The 24,505-nt window shown below is 46.3% G+C and overlaps 1 protein-coding gene across 1 annotated transcript in view; it reads right to left on the bottom strand.

The window, feature by feature from the left end:
* The window catches only part of LOC144690122 (ribosomal protein S6 kinase alpha-2), a 435,548-nt gene that overhangs the window by 392,431 nt on the left and 18,612 nt on the right, over window positions 1-24,505 (bottom strand). The window lies entirely within an intron of this gene.

The following is a 24,505-nucleotide window of genomic DNA, read 5'->3' as shown; positions in this document are numbered from 1 at the left end:
CCCAGACTGACCGGCTCAGCACAAACTCATTCAGAAACCACAAACTCACCGACAGAGCCCAAACTCACTGGCACAGCCCAAAATCACTGACACGTCCCAAATTCACTGACAAAGCCCAAACTCACTGGCACAGCCAAAACTCACTGACACAGCCCAGCACACTGACACAGCCCAAACTCACTGACACAGCCCAAACTCACTGACAAAGCCCAAACGCACTGACACAGAACAAACTCACTGACACAGAACAAATTCACTGACAAAGCCCAAACTCACTGACATAGCCCAAACTCACCGACACAGAACAAACTCACTGACACAGACCAACTCACTGACACAGACGAAACTCACTGACACAGAACAAACTCACTGACACAGAACAAATTCACTGACACAGCCCAAACTCACTGACACAGCCCAAACTCACTGACACAGAATAAACTCACTGACACAGCCCAAACTCACTGACAGAACAAACTCACTGACACAGAACAAACTCACTGACACAGCCCAACTCACCGACACGGCCCAAACTCACCGCCACAGCCCAAACTCACTGACACAGCCCAACTCACTGACACAGAACAAACTCACTGACACGGCACAAACTAACTAACACAGCCGAAACTCACTGAAACAGCCCAAACTCACGGAAACAGCAAAAACCAACGGAAACAGCCCAAACTCACTGAAATAGCCCAAACTCACTGACACAGACCAAACCCACTAACACCGGCAAAACTCACTGAAACAGCCCAAACTGACGGAAACATCCCATACTCACCGACACAGCCCCAGACTGACCGGCTCAGCACTAACTCATTCAGAAACCACAAACTCACCGACAGAGCCCAAACTCACTGCCACAGCCCAAAATCACTGACACGGCCCAAACTCACTGACAAAGCCCAAACTCACTGGCACAGCCCAAACTCACTGACACAGCCCAGCGCACTGGCGCAGAACAAACTCACTGACACAGCACAACTCACTGGCACAGCCCAAACGCACTGACACAGCCCAAACGCACTGACAGAGAACAAACTCACTGACACAGCCCAAACTCACTGACACAGCCCAACTTACCGACACGGCACAAACTCACCGACACAGCCCAAACTCACTGACACAGACCAAGTAACTGACACAGCCCGACTGACTGACACAGAACAAACTCACTGACACAGCACAAGCTCACTGACACAGCCCAAACTCACTGACACAGACCAACTAACTGACACAGCCCGACTGTCTGACACAGAACAAACTCACTGACACAGCCCAAACTCACTGACACAGCACAAACTCACTGTAACAGCCCAAGCTCACTGACACAACCCAATCGCACTAACACAGCCAAAACTCCCTGAAACAGCCCAAACTCACGGAAACAGCACAAACTCACTGAAACAGCCCAAACTCACTCACACAGCCCAAAATCACTGACACAGCCCAAACCCACTAACACAGCCAAAACTGACTGAAACAGCCAAAACTGACGGAAACAGCCCAAACTCACCGACACAGCCCGAACTCACCGACACGGCCCCAGAATGACCGGCACAGCACAACCTCATTCAGAAACCACAAACTCACCGACACAGCCCAAACTCACTGGCACAGCGCAAACTCACTGACACGGCCCAAACTCACTGACACAGCACAAACTCACTGACACAGCCCAAACTCACTGACACAGCCCAAACGCACTGACACAGAACAAACTCACTGACACAGCCCAAACTCACTGACACAGCCCAAACGCACTGACACAGAATAAACTCACTGACACAGCCCAAACTCACTGAAACAGCCCAAACTCACTGAAACAGCCCAAACTCACTGACACAGCCCAAACTCACTGACACAGCCATAACTCACTGAAACAGCCCAAATTCACCGACACAGCCCAAACTCACCGACACAGCCCAAGACTGACCGGCACAGCACAAACTCATTCAGAAACCAAAAACTCACCGACACAGCCCAAACTCACTGACACGGCCCAAACTCACTGACACAGCCCAAACTCACTGGCGCATCCCAAACTCACTGAAACAGCCAAACTCCCTGACACAAAACAAACTCACCGACACAACCCAAACTCACTGACACAACCCAAACTCACTGACACGGCCCAAACTCACTGACACGGCCAAACTCACTGAATCAGCCGAAACTCACTGAAACAGCCGAAACTCACTGACACAGCCCAAACTCACTGACAAAGCCCAAACGCACTTACACAGCCCACACTCACTGACACAGCCCAAACTCACTTACACAGCTCAAAACCACTAACACAGCCGAAACTCACCGACACGGCACAGACTCACAGGCACAGCCCAGACTCACCGGCACAGCCCAGACTCAATGGCACAACCCAGACTCACCGACACCGCCCAGACTCACCGACAGGGCCCAGGCTCACCGACACGGCCCAAACTCACTAACACAGCCAAAATCCGGTGACACAGCCCAAACTCACCGACACAGACCAACTCACCGACACAGACCAACACACCGACACAGTCCAAACTCACTGACACAGCCCAAACTCACTGACACAGCCCAAACCCACTAACACAGCCCAAACTCACTGACACAGCCCAAACCCACTAACATGGCCCAAAATCACTGACACGGCCCAAACTCACTGACAAGGCCCAAACTCACCGACACAGCCCAAACTCACCGACACAGCCAAAGCTCACCGATGCGGCCCAAACTCATCGATACGGCCCAAACTCACCGGCACGGCCCAAACTCACCGACACGGCCCAAACTCACCGACATAGCCCATACTCACTGGCACCGCCCAAACTCACTGACACAGCCCAAACTCCCTGACACAGAACAAACTCACTGACACAGAACAAACTCACTGACACAGCCCAACTCACCAACACGGCCCAAACTCACCGCCCCAGCACAAACTCACTGACACAGCCCAACTCACCGACACAGAACAAACTCACTGACACGGCCCAAACTAACTAACACAGCCGAAACTCACTGAAACAGCCCAAACTCACGGAAACAGCCAAAACTCGCTGACACAGTCCAAACTCACTGACACAGCCCAAACTCACTGACACAGCCCAATTCACTGACACAGAACAAAGTCACTGACACAGCCCAACTCACCGACAAGGCACAAACTCAGCGACACAGCCCAAATTCACTGACACAGCCCAACTCACTGACACAAAACAAACTCACTGACACGGCCCAAACTCACTAACACAGCCGAAAGTCACTGAAAAAGCCCATACTCACGGAAATAGCCCAAACTCACAGAAACAGCCCAAACTCACGGAACAGCCCAAACTCAAGGAAACAGCCCAAACTCAAGGAAACAGCCCAAACTCACGGAAACAGCCCAAACTCACTGACACAGCCCAAACCCACTCAAACAGCCAGAACTCACTGAAACAGCCCAAACTAAAGGAAACAGCCCAAACTCACTGGCACAGCCCAAACTCACTGACACAGCCCGAACTCACTGACACAGCCCGAACTCACTGACATAGCCCAAACTCACCGACACGGCCCAAACTCACTGACACAGAACAAACTCACTGACACAGACGAACTCACTGACACAGATGAAACTCAATGACACAGAACAAACTCACTGAAACAGAACAAATTCACTGACACAGCACAAACTCACTGACACAGCCCAAACTCACTGACACAGAATAAACTCACTGACACAGCCCAAACTCACTGACAGAACAAACTCACTGACACAGAACAAACTCACTGACACAGCCTAACTCACCGACACGGCCCAAACTCACCGCCCCAGCCCAACTCACTGACACAGCCCAACTCACTGACGCAGAACAAACTCACTGACACGGTCCAAACTAACTAACACAGACGAAACTCACTGAAACAGCACAAACTCACGGAAACAGCAAAAACTCACGGAAACAGCCCAAACTCACTGAAATAGCCCAAACTCACTGACACAGCCCAAACCCACTAACACCGGCAAAACTCACTAAAACAGCCCAAACTGACGGAAGCAGCCCAAACTCACCGACACAGCCCAAACTCACCGACACAGCCTCAGACTGACCGGCTCAGCACAAACTCATTCAGAAACCACAAACACACCGACAGAGCCCAAACTCACTGCCACAGCCCAAAATCACTGACACGGCCCAAACTCACTGACAAAGCCCAAACTCACTGGCACAGCCTAAACTCACTGACACAGCCCAGCGCACTTTCACAGAACAAACTCACTGACACAGCACAACTCACTGGCACAGCCCAAACGGACTGACACAGCCCAAACGCACTGACACAGCCCAAACGCACGGACACAGCCCAAACGCACTAACACAGAACAAACTCACTCACACAGCCCACCTCACTGACACAGCCCAAACTCACTTACACAGCCCAAACTCACTGACACAGCCCAAACGCACTGACACAGAATAAACTCACTGACACAGCCCAAAGTCATTGACACAGCCCAACTCACTGACATAGCCCAACTCACTGACACAGCACAAACTCACTGGAGCAGCCCAAACTAACTGGCACAGCCCAAACTCACCGACACAGCACAAACTCACTGACACAGAACAAATTCACTGACACAGCCCAACTCACTGACACAGAAGAAACTCACTGACACAGACCAGATTAACTGCCACAGCCCAAACTCACTGACACAGAACAAACTCACTGACACAGCCCAAACTCACTGACACAGCCCACACTCACTGACATAGACCAAACTCACTGACACAGCCCAACTGACTGAAACAGAACAAACTCACTGACACAGAACAAACTCACTGACACAGCCCAAACTCACTGACACAGCCCAACTCATTAACACAGAACAAACTCACTGACACGGCACAAAATCACAAACACAGCCGAAACTCACTGAAACAGCCCAAACTCAGGGAAACAGCCCAAACTCACGGAAACAGCCCAAACTCACTGAAACAGCCCAAACTCACTGAAACAGCCCAAATTCACTGACACAGCCCAAACCCACTAACACAGCCAAAACTCACTGAAACAGCCCAAACTGACGGAAACAGCCCAAACTCACCGACACAGTCTAAACTCACCGACACAGCCCCAGACTGGCCGGCACAGCACAACCTCATTTAGAAACCACAAACTCACCGACACAGCCCAAACTCACTGGCACAGCGCAAACTCACTGACACGGCCCAAACTCACTGACACAGCCCAAACTCACTGGCACAGCCCAAACTCACTGACACAGCCCAAACGCACTGACACAGAACAAACTCACTGACACAGCCGAAACTCACTGACACAGCCCAAACTCACGGAAACAGCAAAAACTCACTGAAACAGCCCAAACTCATTGACACAGCCCAACTCACTGACACAGCCCAACTCACTGACACAGCCCGAACTCACTGACACAGCCCGAACTCACTGACATAGCCCAAACTCACCGACACGGCCCAAACTCACTGACACAGAACAAACTCACTGACACAGACGAACTCACTGACACAGATGAAACTCACTGACACAGAACAAACTCACTGACACAGCCCAACTCACTGACACAGCCCGAACTCACTGACACAGCCCGAACTCACTGACATAGCCCAAACTCACCGACACGGCCCAAACTCACTGACACAGAACAAACTCACTGACACAGACCAACTCACTGACACAGATGAAACTCACTGACACAGAACAAACTCACTGACACAGAACAAATTCACTGACACAGCACAAACTCACTGACACAACCCAACCTCACTGACACAGAACAAACTCACTGACACAGCCCAAACTCACTGACAGAACAAACTCACTGACACAGAACAAACTCACTGACACAGCCCAACTCACCGACACGGCCCAAACTCACCGCCCCAGCCCAACTCACTGACACAGCCCAACTCACTGACGCAGAACAAACTCACTGACACGGCCCAAACTAACTAACACAGACGAAACTCACTGAAACAGCACAAACTCACGGAAACAGCAAAAACTCACGGAAACAGCCCAAACTCACTGAAATAGCCCAAACTCACTGACACAGCCCAAACCCACTAACACCGGAAAAACTCACTGAAACAGCCCAAACTGACGGAAGCAGCCCAAACTCACCGACACAGCCCAAACTCACCGACACAGCCTCAGACTGACCGGCTCAGCACAAACTCATTCAGAAACCACAAACTCACCGACAGAGCCCAAACTCACTGCCACAGCCCAAAATCACTGACACGGCCCAAACTCACTGACACAGAACAAACTCACTGACACAGCCCAAACTCACTGACACAGCCCAAACGCACTGACACAGAACAAACTCACTGACACAGCCCAAACTCACTGACACAGCCCAAACGCACTGACACAGAACAAACTCACTGACACAGCCCAAACTCACTGAAACAGCCCAAACTCACTGAAACAGCCCAAACTCACTGACACAGCCCAAACTCACTGACACAGCCATAACTCACTGAAACAGCCCAAATTCACCGACACAGCCCAAACTCACCGACACAGCCCAAGACTGACCGGCACAGCACAAACTCATTCAGAAACCAAAAACTCACCGACACAGCCCAAACTCACTGACACGGCCCAAACTCACTGACACAGCCCAAACTCACTGGCGCATCCCAAACTCACTGAAACAGCCAAACTCCCTGACACAAAACAAACTCACCGACACAACCCAAACTCACTGACACAACCCAAACTCACTGACACGGCCCAAACTCACTGACACGGCCAAACTCACTGAAACAGCCGAAACTCACTGACACAGCCCAAACTCACTGACAAAGCCCAAACGCACTTACACAGCCCACACTCACTGACACAGCCCAAACTCACTTACACAGCTCAAAACCACTAACACAGCCGAAACTCACCGACACGGCACAGACTCACAGGCACAGCCCAGACTCACCGGCACAGCCCAGACTCAATGGCACAACCCAGACTCACCGACACGGCCCAGACTCACCGACAGGGCCCAGACTCACCGACACAGCCCAAACTCACTAACACAGCCAAAACCCGGTGACACAGCCCAAACTCACCGACACAGACCAACTCACCGACACAGACCAACACACCTACACAGTCCAAACTCACTGACACAGCCCAAACTCACTGACACAGCCCAAACCCACTAACACAGCCCAAACTCACTGATACAGCCCAAACCCACTAACACAGCACAAACTCATTTAGAAACCAAAAACTCAGCGACACAGCCCAAACTCACTGGCACAGTCCAAACTCACTGACACGGCCCAAACTCACTGACACAGCCCAAACTCACTGGCGCATTCCAAACTCACTGAAACAGCCAAACTCCCTGACACAAAACAAACTCACCGACACAACCCAAACTCACTGACACAACCCAAACTCACTGACACAGCCCAAACTCACTGACACGGCCCAACTCACTGAAACAGCCGAAACTCACCGACACAGTCCAAACTCACTGACAAAGCCCAAACGCACTGACACAGCCCACACTCACTGACACAGCCCAAACTCACTTACACAGCTCAAAATCACTAACACAGCCGAAACTCACCGACACGGCACAGACTCACCGACAGGGCCCAGACTCACCGACACGGCCCAAACTCACTAACACAGCCAAAACCCGGTGACACAGCCCAAACTCACCGACACAGAATAAACTCACTGACACAACCCAACTCACCGACACGGCACAAACTCTCCGACACAGCCCAAACTCACTGACACAGCCCAACTCACTGACACAGAACAAACTCACTCACACAGCCCAGAGTCACTGACACAGCCCGAACTCACTGACACAGCCAAAACTCACTGACACAGCCAAAACTCACTGACACAGCCCAAACTCACTGAAACAGCCCAAACTCACTGACACACAACAAACTCACTGACACAGCCCAAACTCACTGACACAGCCCAAACTCACTGACACAGAACAAACTCACTGACACGGCCCAAACTCACGGAAATAGCACAAACTCACGGTAACAGCCCAAACTCACGGAAACAGCCCAAACTCACGGAAACAGCCCAAACTCAGTCAAACAGCCCCAACTCACTGACACAACCCAAACCCACTAACACAGCCAAAACTCACTGAAACATCCCAAACTCACCGACACAGCCCAAACTCACCGACACAGCCCAAACCCACTAACACAGCCCAAACTCACTGACACAGAACAAACTCACTGACACGGCCCAACTGACTGACACAGAACAAACATACTGACACAGAACAAGCTCACTGAGACAGCCCAAACTCACTGACACAGATCAAACTCACTGACACAACCCAAACTCACTGACACAGCCCATACTCACCGACACAGAACAAACTCACTGACACAACCCAACTCACCGACACGGCACAAACTCACCGACACAGCCCAAACTCACTGACACAGCCCAACTCACTGTCGCAGATCAAACTCTCTGACACAGCCCAGAGTCACTGACACAGCCAAAACTCACTGACACAGCCAAAACTCACTGACACAGAACAAACTCACTGAAACAGCCCAAATTCACTGACACACAACAAACTCACTGACACGCAACAAACTCACTGACACAGCCCAAACTCACTGACACAGCCCAAACTCACTGACACAGAACAAACTCATGACACAACACAAACTCACTGACACAGCCGAAACACACTGACACAGAACAAACTCACCGACACAGCCCAAACTCACCCACACAGCCCAAACTCACTGACACAGCCCAACTCACTAACACAGCCCAACTCACTGACACAGCCCAACTCACTGACACAGAACAAACTCACTGACACAGAACAAACTCACTGACACAGCCCAAACTCGCTGACACAGATCAAACTCGCTGACACAACCCAAACTCACTGACAAAGCCCAACTCACTGACACAGAACAAACTCACTGACACGGCCCAAACTCACTAACACAGCCAAAACTCACTGAAACAGCCCAAACTCACGGAAACAGCCCAAACTCACGGAAACAGCACAAACTCACACACAGCCCAAACCCACTAACACAGCCAAAACTCACTGAAACAGCCCAAATTAAGGAAACAGCCCAAACTCACTGGCAGAGCCCAAACTCACTCACACGGCCCAAACTCACTGACACAGCCCAAACTCACTGGAACAGCCCAAACTCACTGACACAGCCCAGCGCACTGACACAGAACAAACTCACTGACACAGCCCAACTCACTGACACAGCCCAAACTCATTGACACAGCCAAAACTCACTGACACTGCCCAAATGCACTGACACCGCGCAAACGCTCTAACACAGCCCAAACGCACTGACACAGAACAAACTCACTGACACAGCCCAAACTCACTGACATAGCCCAACTCACTGACACAGCCCAAACTCACTGGAACAGCCCAAACTCACTGACACAGCCCAAACTCACTGACACTGAACAAACTCACTGACACAGAACAAACTCACTGACACAGCCCAAACTCACTGACACAGAACAAACTCACTGACACAGAACAAACTCACCGACACAGCCCCAACTCACTGACACAGCCCAGCTCACTAACACAGAACAAACTCACTGATACGGCCCAAAATCACTAACATAGCCGAAACTCACTGAAACAGCCCAAACTCACTGAAACAGCCCAAACTCAGGGAAACATCCCAAACTCACGGAAACAGCCCTAACTCACTGAAACAGCCCAAATTCACTGACACAGCCCAAACCCACTAACACAGACAAAACTCACTGAAACAGCCCACACTGACGGAAACAGTACAAACTAACCGACACAGCCCAAACTCACCGACACAGCCCCAGACTGACTGGCACAGCACAACCTCATTCAGAAACCACAAACTCACCGACACAGCCCAAACTCACTGGCACAGCGCATACTCACTGACACGGTCCAAACTCACTGACGCAGCCCAAACTCACTGGCACAGCCCAAACTCACTGACACAGCCCAAACGCACTGACACAGAACAAACTCACTGACACAGCCCGAACTCACTGACACAGCACAAACTCACTGACACAGCCCAAACTCACTGACACAACCCAAACTCACTGACACAGCCCATGCTCACCGACACAGAACAAACTCACTGACACAACCCAACTCACCGACATGGCACAAACTCACCGACACAGCCCAAACTCACTGACACAGCCCAACTCACTGACGCAGAACAAACTCTCTGACACAGCCCAGAGTCACTGACACAGCCCGAACTCACTGACACAGCCAAAACTCACTGACACAGAACAAACTCACTGAAACAGCCCAAATTCACTGACACACAACAAACTCATGACACAACACAAAATCACTGACACAGCCGAAACACACTGACACAGAACAAACTCAGTGACACAGCCCAACTCACCGACACGGCACAAACTCACCGACACAGCCCAAACTCACCCACACAGCCCAAACTCACTGACACAGCCCAACTCACTAACACAGCCCAACTCACTGACACAGCCCAACTCACTGACACAGAACAAACTCACTGACACAGCCCAAACTCGCTGACACAGATCAAACTCGCTGACACAACCCAAACTCGCTGACACAGCCCAAACTCACTGACACAGCCCAAAATCATTGACAAAGCCCAACTCACTGACACAGAACAAACTCACTGACACGGCCCAAACTCACTAACACAGCCGAAACTCACTGAAACAGCCCAAACTCACGGAAACAGCCCAAACAAACGGAAAAAGCCCAAACCCACGGAAACAGCCCAAACTCACGGAAACAGCACAAACTCACACATAGCCCAAACCCACTAACACAGCCAAAACTCACTGAAACAGCCCAAATTAAGGAAACAGCCCAAACTCACTGGCAGAGCCCAAACTCACTGACATAGCCCAACTCACTGACACAGCCCAAACTCACTGGAACAGCCCAAACTCACTGGCAAAGCCCAAACTCACTGACACAGCCCAACTCACTGACACAGAAGAAACTCACTGACAAAGCCCAAACTCATTGACACAGAACAAACTCACTGACACAGGACAGAGTCACTGACACAGCCCAAACACACTGAAACAGCCCAAACTCACTGACACAGAACAAACTCACTGACACAGCCCAAACTCACTGACATAGCCCAACTCACTGACACAGCCCAAACTCACTGGAACAGCCCAAACTCACTGGCAAAGCCCAAACTCACTGACACAGCCCAACTCACTGACACAGAAGAAACTCACTGACAAAGCCCAAACTCATTGACACAGAACAAACTCACTGACACAGGACAGAGTCACTGACACAGCCCAAACACACTGAAACAGCCCAAACTCACTGACACAGAACAAACTCACTGACACTGCCCAAACTCACTGACACATCCCGTACTCAATGACACAGCCCAAACTCACTGACACAGGACAGAGTCACTGACACAGCCCAAACACACTGAAACAGCCCAAACTCACTGACACAGAACAAACTCACTGACACTGCCCAAACTCACTGACACATCCCGTACTCAATGACACAGCCCAAACTCACTGACACAGCCTGACTGACACAGAACAAACTCACTGACACACAACAAACTCACTGACACACAACAAACTCACTGACACGGCCCAACTCACCGACACGGCCCAAACTCACTGGCACAGCCCAAACTCACTGGCACAGCCCAAAGTTACTGAGGCAGCCCAATCTCACTTACACAGCTCAAACCCACTAAGACAGCCGAAACTCACCGACACGGCCCAAACTCACCGACACAGCCCATACTCACTGGCACCGCCCAAACTCACTGGCACAGCCCAAACTTACTGGCACAGCCCAAACTCACTGACACAGCACAAACTCACTGACACAGACCAACTCACTAACAAAGAACAAACTCACTGACACTGCCCAAACTCACTGACACATCCCGTACTCAATGACACAGCCCAAACTCACTGACACAGCCTGACTGACACAGAACAAACTCACTGACACACAACAAACTCACTGACACACAACAAACTCACTGACACGGCCCAACTCACCGACACGGCCCAAACTCACTGGCACAGCCCAAACTCACTGGCACAGCCCAAAGTTACTGAGGCAGCCCAATCTCACTTACACAGCTCAAACCCACTAAGACAGCCGAAACTCACCGACACGGCCCAAACTCACCGACACAGCCCATACTCACTGGCACCGCCCAAACTCACTGGCACAGCCCAAACTTACTGGCACAGCCCAAACTCACTGACACAGCACAAACTCACTGACACAGACCAACTCACTGACAAAGAACAAACTCACTAACACAGCCCAACTCACCGACACGGCCCAAACTCACTGGCACAGCCCAAACTCACCGGCACAGCCCAAAGTTACTGAGGCAGCCCAATCTCACTTACACAGCTCAAACCCACTAACACAGCCGAAACTCACCGACACGGCGCAGTCTCACCGACACGGCCCTGACTCACCGACAGGACCCAAACACACTGACACGGCCCTAACTCACTGACACAGCCCAAACTCACTGACACCGCCCAAACTCATTAACACAGCCCAAACTCAGTGTCAGAGCCCAAACTCACTGACACTGCCCAAACTCACTGACACAGCCGAAACTCACTGGCACAGCCCAAACTCACTGACACCGCCGAAACTCACTGAAACAGTCCACACTCACTAACACCGCCCAAACCCAGCGACACAGCCCAAACTCACTGACACAGCCTAAACTCACCGACACAGCCCAAGCTCACTGACACAGCCCAAACCCAGCGACACAGCCCAAACTCACTGACACAGCCTAAACTCACTGACACCGCCCAAACTCACTGACACCGCCCAAACTCACTGACACCGCCCAAACTCACTGACACCGCCCAAACTCACTGACACAGCCCAAACTCACTGACACAGCCCAAACTCACTGACACAGCCCAAACTCACTGACACAGCCCAAACACACTGACACAGCCCAAACTCACTGACACCACCCAAACTCACTGACACAGCCCAACTCACTGACACCACCCAAACTCACTGACACAGCCCAAACTCACTGACACAGAACAAACTCACTGACACAGCCCAAACTCACTGACACAGCCCAAACTCACTGACACAGCCCAAACGCACTGACACAGCCCAGACTCACTGACAGGGCCCAAACTCACTGACACAGCTCAAACTCACTGAGAAAGCCCAAACTCACTCACACAGCTCAAATTCACTGACACAGTCCAAAATAACTGACCCTGCCCAAATTCACTGACACAGCCCAATCTCATTGAAACAGCCCAAACTCACTGACACAGCGCAAATTCACTGACACGGCCCAAACTCACTGCGACAGAACCCCAAGACTTTCTGAATCCCACCGTGACAGACTGACCCCCTCCCTGCACTGTGAAATCATGATTCACAGGTCCAGACCCGTATTTGGCCCCGGTCCCCCTCACCTTAACCTAGGTCATTTTTCCCTTTCGCCTGAATACAGTGTGAGGGCTCTTGTATTAAAAGTGAAACACAATCATGCAATAGAATAAGTTGTTGGAAATATTAGCACATCTAACATTCTGATCTGTGTAAATTATCATGATCCAATGTTAAATTTTTATGGAATTATGTAATATTACTTTTTAGCTCTGCCTTCTGATATATAAAGTTGGCATATCACAGAATCTAATAATCTCAGCCTAATTCAGTGCTAGCTCTGAAAGCTCCCAGGTTTGTAGTTTTAAGTCCCATTCTAGCAATTTGAGCATAAAAGCTAAACTGACATTTCCCTGAGGTACTGAAGGAGTTGTCACAAGTGCCACTTTTGGGATAACATGTCAGACTAAGGCCCAATCCACATTTTCACATGCATGTAGAAGATCTCACCGCACTATTTCAAAGGAAAGCAGCAGAGTTGTCTCTGTGTTCTGGCCAAATATTTATCCCTCAACCAACATCACAAAAACTGATTCGGTAATCAATATCTTAAAATTAGGTGCGGGAGTTTGGTGAGCACTGATTGGCTGCCACGTTACAATAGTGATTCCATTTCAAAAGTATGTTATTAGATGTAAAGTCATTTGTTGTGCTCTGAGGTTGTGGTAGGTGTTATAAAAATGCAAGCTGTGTATTTTCTTTTAACAATAATGCTAGCATATGACATTGGTACATGCAGCTGATATTTATGGCATGATAATCATTCATCTATTAAAATAGCCTGTGGTTTCCACACTCTACTTGTCAATTTCAGCTTCTGTGCAGTCCTCTGTGTCACTTTACTCTGCTTTTGGTCAATCAACTCACCATGTCTTAACATGCATCCCAAATACCATTTCTATCTAAAGGCTAGCCTGAGTAATTTTGGAGGATACAGTTCAACAACCCTTAAGAAGCCTTAGTGGAGCACAAGGAAATATAACATCAAGGGCTGGATTTTCCCCTCAGCAGGAACCGCGGTCAGGACGTTTCCGGATGTTGTATTCTGTACTTCTGAAAGGCAGCCCATTCACACAGGATTTTCACCCTGAGATGTCAGGGATTAGCTGGGGTTGGACATGCTGCCTCCCAAAGCAGACCCAAGGTGGCCATGGAAGCAGCTGGATGCCAAGCGGGCAGGTTAGAAGGCCTGCAGACTTTGTCACTTTGACATTGGCCCAGTTCTATTCATGGTTGTTAGGCCCCCTACCCCCCAACCCTCTCATTCTCCCTCTGTGCTCCGTCCATATCCCCATGTCCCTTCCAAAACCCCCATGCCCCTTCCAAACACATGCATCCTCCATACCCATTCTTCAAGTATCCATTAGGTACTGAACCAATGAGTCATAAAATAACACTGGCAAGTCTTTGAAGTCTTCATGAAACAGTCAAAATAATCAATGAACAATTCAAAATCCCCATGAATAAAACTGCTCCTTACAAGCTCATAAAACTGTCAATAAAGCCATTCATAATCCCATTAACTTTTTAAGTTCACTTAACACCTCATACACTTGTCCAAATAAACATACATTCAAAAACCTCTTCATAAAAAGATAAACCTCTTAATAAAACTGTCAATAAAACAAAACTAATAGTCCCCTTGACAGCTGAATAAACAACCTGTTATGATATGGCAGGTGACATTTGCTGGGCTGACCAAATCCCAAAGAGAAACTTGGTTAGGCTACCACAACGATTATGCAATTTGTATTTATTAAAAGAAGGTATGTGTACTGAAGTCAGAAGTAAAGATTTCACTGCCACTTTTGGAGATTTTGAATATTAAATTGAAACATTTATTAACAAGAAAATGTAAACACACAATGGGAAGTATTTTGCCCTTGATGGGCGGACCGGCCCGACCGACTCGGCGGCGAGCGGGCAGCCGATCGCTGCCGCCAAAACGGGCGTCCCCGCCATTTTACCTGGCTGGGCCAATTAAGGCCCACCCAGTGGGCCACCTGACAGGAAGCGCTATGCATTTCCTGTGCAGGTGGGGTGGGGGGGGATTCCCCAACTGTGAGAGTGTGCTCTTTTGCACATGCGTGCGAAAGAGCAGACATCTCCCTGAGGCTAAGTGGTGCCTCAGGGAGATCGCTGAAAGGTGGTGAAAGTTGAAAATTAGAAAAATAAAATAATCATTCACATGTCCCCCTCATGTGAAAATGTCACACGAAATGGGACATGTTAATAAAGCACACAAAAACTTTATTAAACTTTTTAAAATCCGAAATCAAACCTCATCCCGCCAGCGGATGAGGTTTTTTAAAAATCACTTACCCACCTGCCATTCGCTGAGCTGAAGTTCACACGGGCTCCTCAAAATCATCGACAATTGCTGACTTAATGGCCTTAACAAGGCCTTTAATTAATGGCGGCTGGTGTAGCATAGCACGCCAGCTGACCTAAACATCGCGATGCCACGCACTGACGTCGGGAGGCTCGCATGACATTTTAAGCGCTGACGAGCGGGCTCCGCCACCTGCACATCAGCCAGAAAATTCTGCCCAATATTACAGTTCACGGTTAAATTTAGTCTTGTAACATTTTCCAAAAGGTTTCTACTTAGCTGGAGTCACAAATAAACACCCTTTTCCAGGCAACAGCCCCTAGAGATTCTTAATCTATAAAACATCCAGTAATATTACCGCAAGGCACACACTGTTGCTGGGAAGGTATTTCACAAGCTTCTCTCTCCCTCTCACTCAACAATGGAAGTCCAAGGCTTGTAACAAAACGTCGCTTTCTGGACTAACCAGACACTTCTCTGGGCTAGCTAGAAGCTGCTTACTTCACAGGACTGTGCTCACACAGCACACTCTTCAAAATCAATTGACTCTACCCTCATACAGCTTTCAATCTTTCCTGAAATACATTTCTCCCCTTTCATCTTTAAACCCACTGTTCTTAACTGTCTTTTGAAAGTTACCTTTCCCAGAATCTAAAATCTTTCATGTTGTCTTTATGGCCACTACTTTCAGGAAAAGTAAACATAATAACTTCACTTTATTTATTTATGATCTTTGCCAGTTATAAAACTTCCTTCTTCTTCTCGTTGAAATCTAGTAGCTAAAAATTCACTCCTCATTTATCCCCTAATGCAAATTCCTATTCATGCTATATCTACTGCTATCCCATCTTAGCTCTCTCATCTTCCCTTCAAACATGCCTGCTTTACACCTCATGCTTTGATGATTTAAACCATGCAATCTGACCGTCTTTAGTCTAATTAAACTAGTCACATACACACACACAAAACATACACACAGCTCCAACAAGCCTGCTTCACAGTATCCCACAGTAATATTGGAAAAATGATATTTTCTTTACAAACCCTAAAGGGCTGAATCTATTAGTATATCCAGAAGCTCAGGCAAGCATTCATAATGAGATTCCATCTCATAAGTGCATCACCCATGCCTATAGAGAGGAATACATTGAAACAAATGTCTAATATGGCTGAACAGAAGGCCATCTGGCAAAACACATGCCTGAATTCTTTGATTAACAGGTCAGCAATCTGTTCAGTCAAGTCAGACATCTGTTTTGCCAGATGGCCACCTGTTCAGCCTACTTGAAAGGTTTCAATGTACTCAATGGTTTTGTGAAAGAAAGATCATGTTTCACAATTCATTAGAGTTTTTTGAGGATAAAGGGGAACCAGTAGAAGCAGCGTATTTGGATTTCCAAAAGGGATTCAATAAGGTGCCACATAAAAGGTTGGAACACAATATTAGAGGTCATGGTGTCGGGGTAATATATTAATGTGGATAGAGGATTGGCTAATTAACAAGAAACAGACAGTCAGGATAAATGGATCATTTTCAGGTTAACAAACTTTAGCAGTGGAGTGCCACGATGATCTGTGCTGGCACCTCAAAATATTTATGATTTATATTAATAACTTGGATGAAGGGATCAACAACATTTTACCCAAAATTGCTTATGATACAAATATAGGTGGGAAAGCAAGTTCTGAGGAGGATACAAAGATTCTGCAAAGAGGTAAAGAGAGATTTAGTGAATGGGCAAAGATTTGGCAGATGGAGTGTAACGAGGTTGTCCACTTCGGCAGGAAGAATAAAAAAGCTGAATTTTATTTAAATGGGGAGAGACTGCAGAATGCTGCAGTACACAGGGACTTGGGTATACACGAATCACAATAAGTTAGCATGCAAGTACAGCAAGCAATTAGGAAGCAAATTAAATGTTGGCCTTTATTGTAAGGGGGATGGAGTGTAAAAGTAGGGAAGCCTTGCTACAACTGTAAAGGGCATTTGTGAGACCCACCTACAGTATTACATACAGTTTGGTCTCTTTACTTAAGGAGGGATATACTTGAATTGGAAGCAGTTCAGAGAAGGTTCACTCAGCAGATTCCTGGGATGAAGGGTTTGTCTTATCAGGAAAGGTTGAATAAGTTGGGCCTTTACTCATTGGAGTTTAGAAGAGTTTAGGTAGTCTAATTGAAACATAAAATATTCTTGAGTATTGCTGAAAAAAACATTTTATCGAAGCTTTTCGTCTTCCTCTCACCAGGCCAATCACAAGAATACTAATGTCAAGGGAAGCAACAACGTTGTACTTATGAGAAAAGGGTGCTGATTGGTTGGCAAGTGGACTCCAATTGGCAGAGGTGCCATCTTGGAGAATGCACCAGTTAATGGTGACTGACAGTTAACTGCTAAGCATTGTTTGAAATTTAAACCAAGCAGCTTGACTCTGATTGGTCAAGACATTGCCCTGAGGAATGAACCAGCTGAATGGCAATCACTTATTCTATTTAGCTGAAACAGCCACAATGTGTGTACATGTTCTTCCTGTCTGCAAAGAACAGGGTCCTGTTAATTAATATATATAGCTTCCAGTACACGCATATGTGCCACACTGCAAGCCTGACTGACAATCTTAACTTGGTTGTCAGTGTTATTTTTGGCACACTGAGGATTATTTAACAAATGTTGTCCAATCACAGAATCATGTCTAAAGCTTGATACTGTGTTTTGAGTTTTGCAAGCACAGGCTGGTTGGGTACGGTCTGTACCTTCTTATTGCAAACAGCGGAAGGGGCATGCTGTTTGATACAATCCGCCAGTCTTTGAGACATACGGCCTACATACCTAGCATCACACTGGCACTGAAATTTATACACCACATTACTCATCTGTGTGATAGGCAGAAAATCCTTTTGGCTTAACCGCAGCATCCTGTTAGTGGCGAATACCACTTGTGTTGCTACTGCATAGCTTCACCTGTTATCAAATTTTTCAGATACCTTGCCCTTCCAGGGTAATCTGAGGTACACTGGGCACTTTTCAGGACTGAAAGTAGCAGTATATGAATTTCAGTGCCAGTGTGATGCTTGGTATGTAAGCTGTACGTGCCAAAGACTGGCAGATCGCACCAAACGGCATGTCACTTCCACTGTTCACAACGGGCAAGGTATAGACCACACCCAACCAACCGTGCTTGCAAAACTCAAAACACAGTGTCCAACATTAGATGTGATTCTACGATTAGACAACATTTGCTAAATAACCCTCAGTATGCTAAAAACAACACTGACAATTAATTTAAAGTTGTCAGTTGGGCTTGCAGTGTGGCATATTTACATGTACTGGAAGCTACATATATTAATACACAGGGCCCTGTTCTTTGCAGACAGAAAGAGCATGTACATGCATTGCGCCAGTTTCAACTAAACAAAATAAGTGATAGCCATTCGTTGGTTCATTCCTTAGTGTCGAGTCTTTGAAATGCTCATGAAGCTGTCAAAATAAACAATCAAACATTCAAAATCCCCAGGAAAAGAAATGACCCTTATAACTCATAAAACTGTCAATCAAACACATCCCTGGTTTAAATTTCAAACAACGCTTGGCAGTTAACCGTTTGTCACATTAACTGGTGCAATCTCCATGGTGATGCCTCAGCCAATCAGATTCCACTTGCCAACCAATCAGCACTCTCTTCTCGTGCAGTATACAGCTGTTGCTTCTCCCAACATTAGTGTTCTTGTGACTGTCCTGGTGCGTGCAAGACAAAAAGCTTTGATAAAATGTCTTTTTTCAGCAGAACTCAAGTTCTGTACTACCAAATGACTATCAAAGGTTCTGGTGGGGCTTGACAGGATAGATGCTGAGAGGATATTTCCTCTTGGTGGGGGAATCTAGAACCAGGGAGCACAGTTTAAAAATAAGGAGTCTCCCATTTAAGACTGAGATGAAAAGAAATGTCTTGTCTCAGAGACTTGTTAGTCTTTGGAATTCTCTTCTCGAGAGATTAGTGGAGGCAGGATCATTGAATATTTTCAAGGCCCAGTTAGACAGATTTTTGATTATCAAGAATTATGGGGGCAGGCAGAGAAAATAGGATTAAAGCCTCAATCAGATTATTCCTGATCTTATTGATTTGTAGAGCAGGCTCAAGTGGCGGAATAGCCCAATCCTGCTCCTATTTCTAGTGATTCATCTCTGTAGGCTTCTTTGACACAGTTGTGAGATAGGACCTCATTATGATTGCCTGGCTGAGTTCCAGGATTCATTAACAGATTAAGCCCTGTAAGAGTTGTTTACTCAGCTGTCAGGAGGACCATTAGCTTTGTTTTATTGACAGTTTTATTGGTTTATATTAGGTTTATCGTTCTTTAAAGTCCATTCTTTGAATGTCCATTTGTTTACTTGGACATATTTATGAGATTTTAAGAGAGTTAAAGGATTTTTCATTGGAACCATGAATGGATGTGTTTGATTGACAGTTTTATGAGTTGTAAGGGCAATTTTTTTCCTGGAGACTTTGAATGTTTCATTGTTTATTTTGACAGTTTCATGAGCATTTCAAAGACTTGCCAGTGTTAAATGGTTGATTAGTTGTGTACCTAGTGGATATTAGAAGAGTGCTTCAAAGGCTCAGCGGATGTCAGGACTTTAAATAATTGTAAAAATCAAACCACAGGTTACCCTAAAAATACTAATATCTGATTCTCAATACTATTAATGCCTAAGAGCACTTTTTTTCACTAAAGAAATTATTCTAATGCAACTGAACACTAGCACAGTGCTGGTTAATTTAATGATCCTTAACCTTTTAAGGACAGGGCCCTATGATGAATCATTGCATTAAAAACAAATGTTACTTTTTTTTTGAACATCTAATTATGATGGTTGAAGTTGGCAGGACCTTTTAAACTTATCTGTCAAAGGGTTTCTGACTCCACAGCAGCCTTTCAGGAACCCATCCATCTCAAGGAAAATACCAACCTTATGGAAAATTGTATTTTGGAGCAGTCATTTAAATGATGACCAGACATCACTTTAAGTGTGTGCTGGGTTGCAACCCTCCATGTTTCCCATCCTGGGGAAAATGGCGTCTACCAGGAATGTCCTGGTAAGTTTGAAGTTTCAGCTCCGCACACCTCTAGACTCGACCTCCCAACATGGGTTTGCTCAGTATTGGGAGGGGAAAATTTGGGCTTAAGTCTTTATTTTTATGTATTTGAACTGGTTGAATCTGTTCCTGCACTCAGCCAAATACCACATTTTCCAGCAGGGAGTCGCAGTCTGACTGCGATATCCTCAATGAAACAATAACAAGAGTAGCATGTTCAGGGCAGATCAAATTAATAAAGAGGGAAAAATTCAGAAAAACACTATTTACTTTTCTAGGGAGTTAAATTCATTCATAATTTCTCTCATTCTTTTCTTTAAGTCTGCTGATTTAAGACATTCCTCAGCTGAGAGGGCAGCAAAGTAACTTGGTCCTGGGCCTCGCCAATGCTACTTTTCCAACCAGCTCCAGGAACATAACTCTGCTCGATACCTTCCCCATAACCACATTACAAGGATATGCTTGCCTCAGGTGATTGCTGTGTGTGGATTTTCCACTGTACAAATTGACCCTTGCTGAGCAGCGACTGAATTTCAAAAGTACTTCATTAGTATAGAAACATAGGGTCAGGACTAGGCCATTTAGCCCAAGCTTATTCTGCCAATCAGTGAGGTCATGGCTAACTTACAATCAAATTCTAAATAAGTCCATTTTGCTGCATCTTGAGGACATCTTAATATGTTGAATAATTATAATTTCTAAATATCTCTTCTTCCATGGCCAAGATCACAACTTCAACACACTGGGAGCTAATGAGATAAACCAGCACCTGACCAATTCACGACATAATGAGGTAGTGTAGCAAAATGCTATGTCACCTGAGAGTTACCTTGCTCTTAATCATTTGACTAGAAAGTAGAAACAATTGTCCTGTGTGACATTAGTAACAAATGAAATGCAGTTATATGAAAGTATCTTATCCAGCAGTTTAATCAGGGCATTTAAGCAAATGGGTCTGATTCTGTCTGAAAAGATGATCATGTTAGCATATTCAATATTAATATTACAGAGCATAATTTCAATTAATAGGCATCTGATGAACAACATATTCATGACATAATTGTTGAGAATATCAAGTATTTGATAAAGAAATATTAATGATTACTCTGATATATCTTACACCGGAGATGAATTCAGCAGAGGTGAATGGATAAGGAAAAAACATAATTAAATTCTAAAAAAAATTTTTTAAATCAATTCTAATAACTGTATTGCCCCCACATACTATACACTTACAAGGGATATCATGCAATAACACATTTTAATATTCTAAAAATGCCAACATTTTGAAGGTCTGGCAAAAAATTACTTGTCTGCAAATTGTAAGGCAGAAATGTAGGGAAGCCAGGGAATAAATCCAAATTTTTGGCAAATATATAATGGGGGGGAAATCTTATGGCCCTTCTTCCCCCATTCAGTTTGTTTGCAGGCTGGGGGGCATGTAACATAGGACGGGTGGCTAGTCCCCCGCTTACCAACCCACCCCAGAGCTGTCCCTCATAAATGGTGGGTGGGTAAGGCATCAGCCAGCCTGCCTCCCCTTAGGGCTATTGAGGCCCTAATTAATGGCCAGTTAAGAGCCTATTTCCATCCCCACCACAATAATATGAGAGGCTGGGGAAGGCGGAATGAAGGAGGCCAGCCTGCTACTTCACCATCTCAGGTGAAAAGGTGGGAATGAAGGGGGTGGGGTACCTCCTTTGGGGATACGCTGTGCCCATCGGAACACCCCCCCAAGCTGTTACATTCCCTTTGTGGCCTCCACCCTATGTCCAAAACCTTCACTCCCCCACCCCCACACCCTTTCCCCTCCTGCCACGATCCCTCTCTAACCAAAAACCCTGGACTTATCTCTAAGTCTGGCTGCCATGGATCTTCTCCTCGGGACTGTTTGTAGTCCCAGCAGTGGCCACTACTATGTTTTAGCGCCGCTTACCTCGCTAAGGCCGCCCCCAATGTATTATCCCTGCAGGGCAGCCTTTTTTAAAGTTGGTGGGCTCATGACTGACTTTTCTACCAGGAGGAGCGACTAATTCAGCCCAAGAGTTGATCAGCCTCCATTATTGTTATGTTAAATCATTACTATTATGCTAAATAATACTTTTTTAAAAGGTGTCAGTAATATTACAAACACAGCATGTATGGCAAAACACAGAAATCAAACTTTCAAATGTTAAAATTTGAAACAACCGAAGTCACACTACACAGCCAGTCAGACAGCACCTGACACAGTTAAATTAATACTTTGAGTGCATCCATTCATCACTTTGAAGCATTTGTCTATCAGGTATTTCTCTATCATTTATTGACTGATCTGATGTACAGAGCCAAAATGTTCTCTATTGATTAATTACAGAAAGAATTGTTCTATATTTCAACATTAAAGAATATTGCTATCAAGAATTGCATTTTGGCACTGATCCTACCCTGTTCCCCGACCCACAATGCTCCAGGGTCCCCAACCCAGCTTTCACCTTACTTATTAAGCAATGAGATGTATCAATTGATGAATGCACATACTTCTTTCTGATTCTGATGACTCCATTTAGATATAAAATTCCACCATTAAGTACTTCCATTCTGGTAGAATTCTTTATTGTTTCCTTTGTGTACATTGCATTTAAGCATCTTGTACTTATAATTGTTTTTTGGAAACCTTACTGTTTTCCCTTTTTGTCACATAAGAAGCCAGTAACATAATATATTTTCACATGATTTCAGGGTCACATTATGTGCTTACAGACAGCCTTAGGTGAAGGCAAGTACTCTTTCAATAAAAAGACAATATTGGCAAATGGATCGAAAACTATCAATTTAATTTGTTTGGGATTTTTTTTCCTTAGTGAGCTACTTACAATCACCCACTCTCTTACAGCCAGGAGAGTGGGTTTGCACATGCTCAGATGCCTCCTTCCCTACCCGCTCTGTGATCAGCCACTAGAAGGCAGAGTGAGCCAGATAAATTAGTTCTTTTATGTTACATAGAATATATAGCATAGAAACAGGCAATTCAGCCTAACCAGACTACGCCGGTGTTTATGTTTCACTTCAGCCTCCTTCCATCCTTTATCAGCATAATCCTCTATCTTCTTCCCCTCATTTGCTTATTTCACATCCCCACAAATATGTCTATACTATTCCCTGCGGCAGCGAGTTTCACATTCTCACCACTCTCTGGATAAAGAAGCTCCTTCTAAAGAAATTTCCCTATTTGGTTTCTTGGTGACTATCATATATTGATGGTCTCTAGTTTTGATCTTCCTGATAAGTGGAAACAATCTGCCTCTACTTCAAGAATTTTAAAGACCTCTACTACATCACCTCTCAGCCGTTTCTTTCCAATAACCAAAGTGCAATATAAGTTTAGCATAACATTACTTTTCAATTATATCCATCTAGAAATAAACCCTAATGCTTGGTTTGCTTTTATTATGGCCTTATTAACCTGTCGTCGGGATTTTCCAGTCCCGTCGTGAGGGGACCTGCTGTGGGAAATTCAGCGGCCCAACCAAAAGTCCATTGACTTTTTGCGGGACCGGACTATCCCAGCGGCGGGCGGCGCCAGAAAATCCCACCTATGACTTTATTTTTAATGTTTCA

Source organism: Cetorhinus maximus, chromosome 14 (assembly GCF_964194155.1).
Source record: "Cetorhinus maximus chromosome 14, sCetMax3.hap1.1, whole genome shotgun sequence".
Lineage (NCBI taxonomy): Eukaryota > Metazoa > Chordata > Chondrichthyes > Lamniformes > Cetorhinidae > Cetorhinus > Cetorhinus maximus.
The sequence above is the reverse complement of the archived record's forward strand: the minus strand, read 5'-3'. Positions and strand labels throughout refer to the sequence as shown.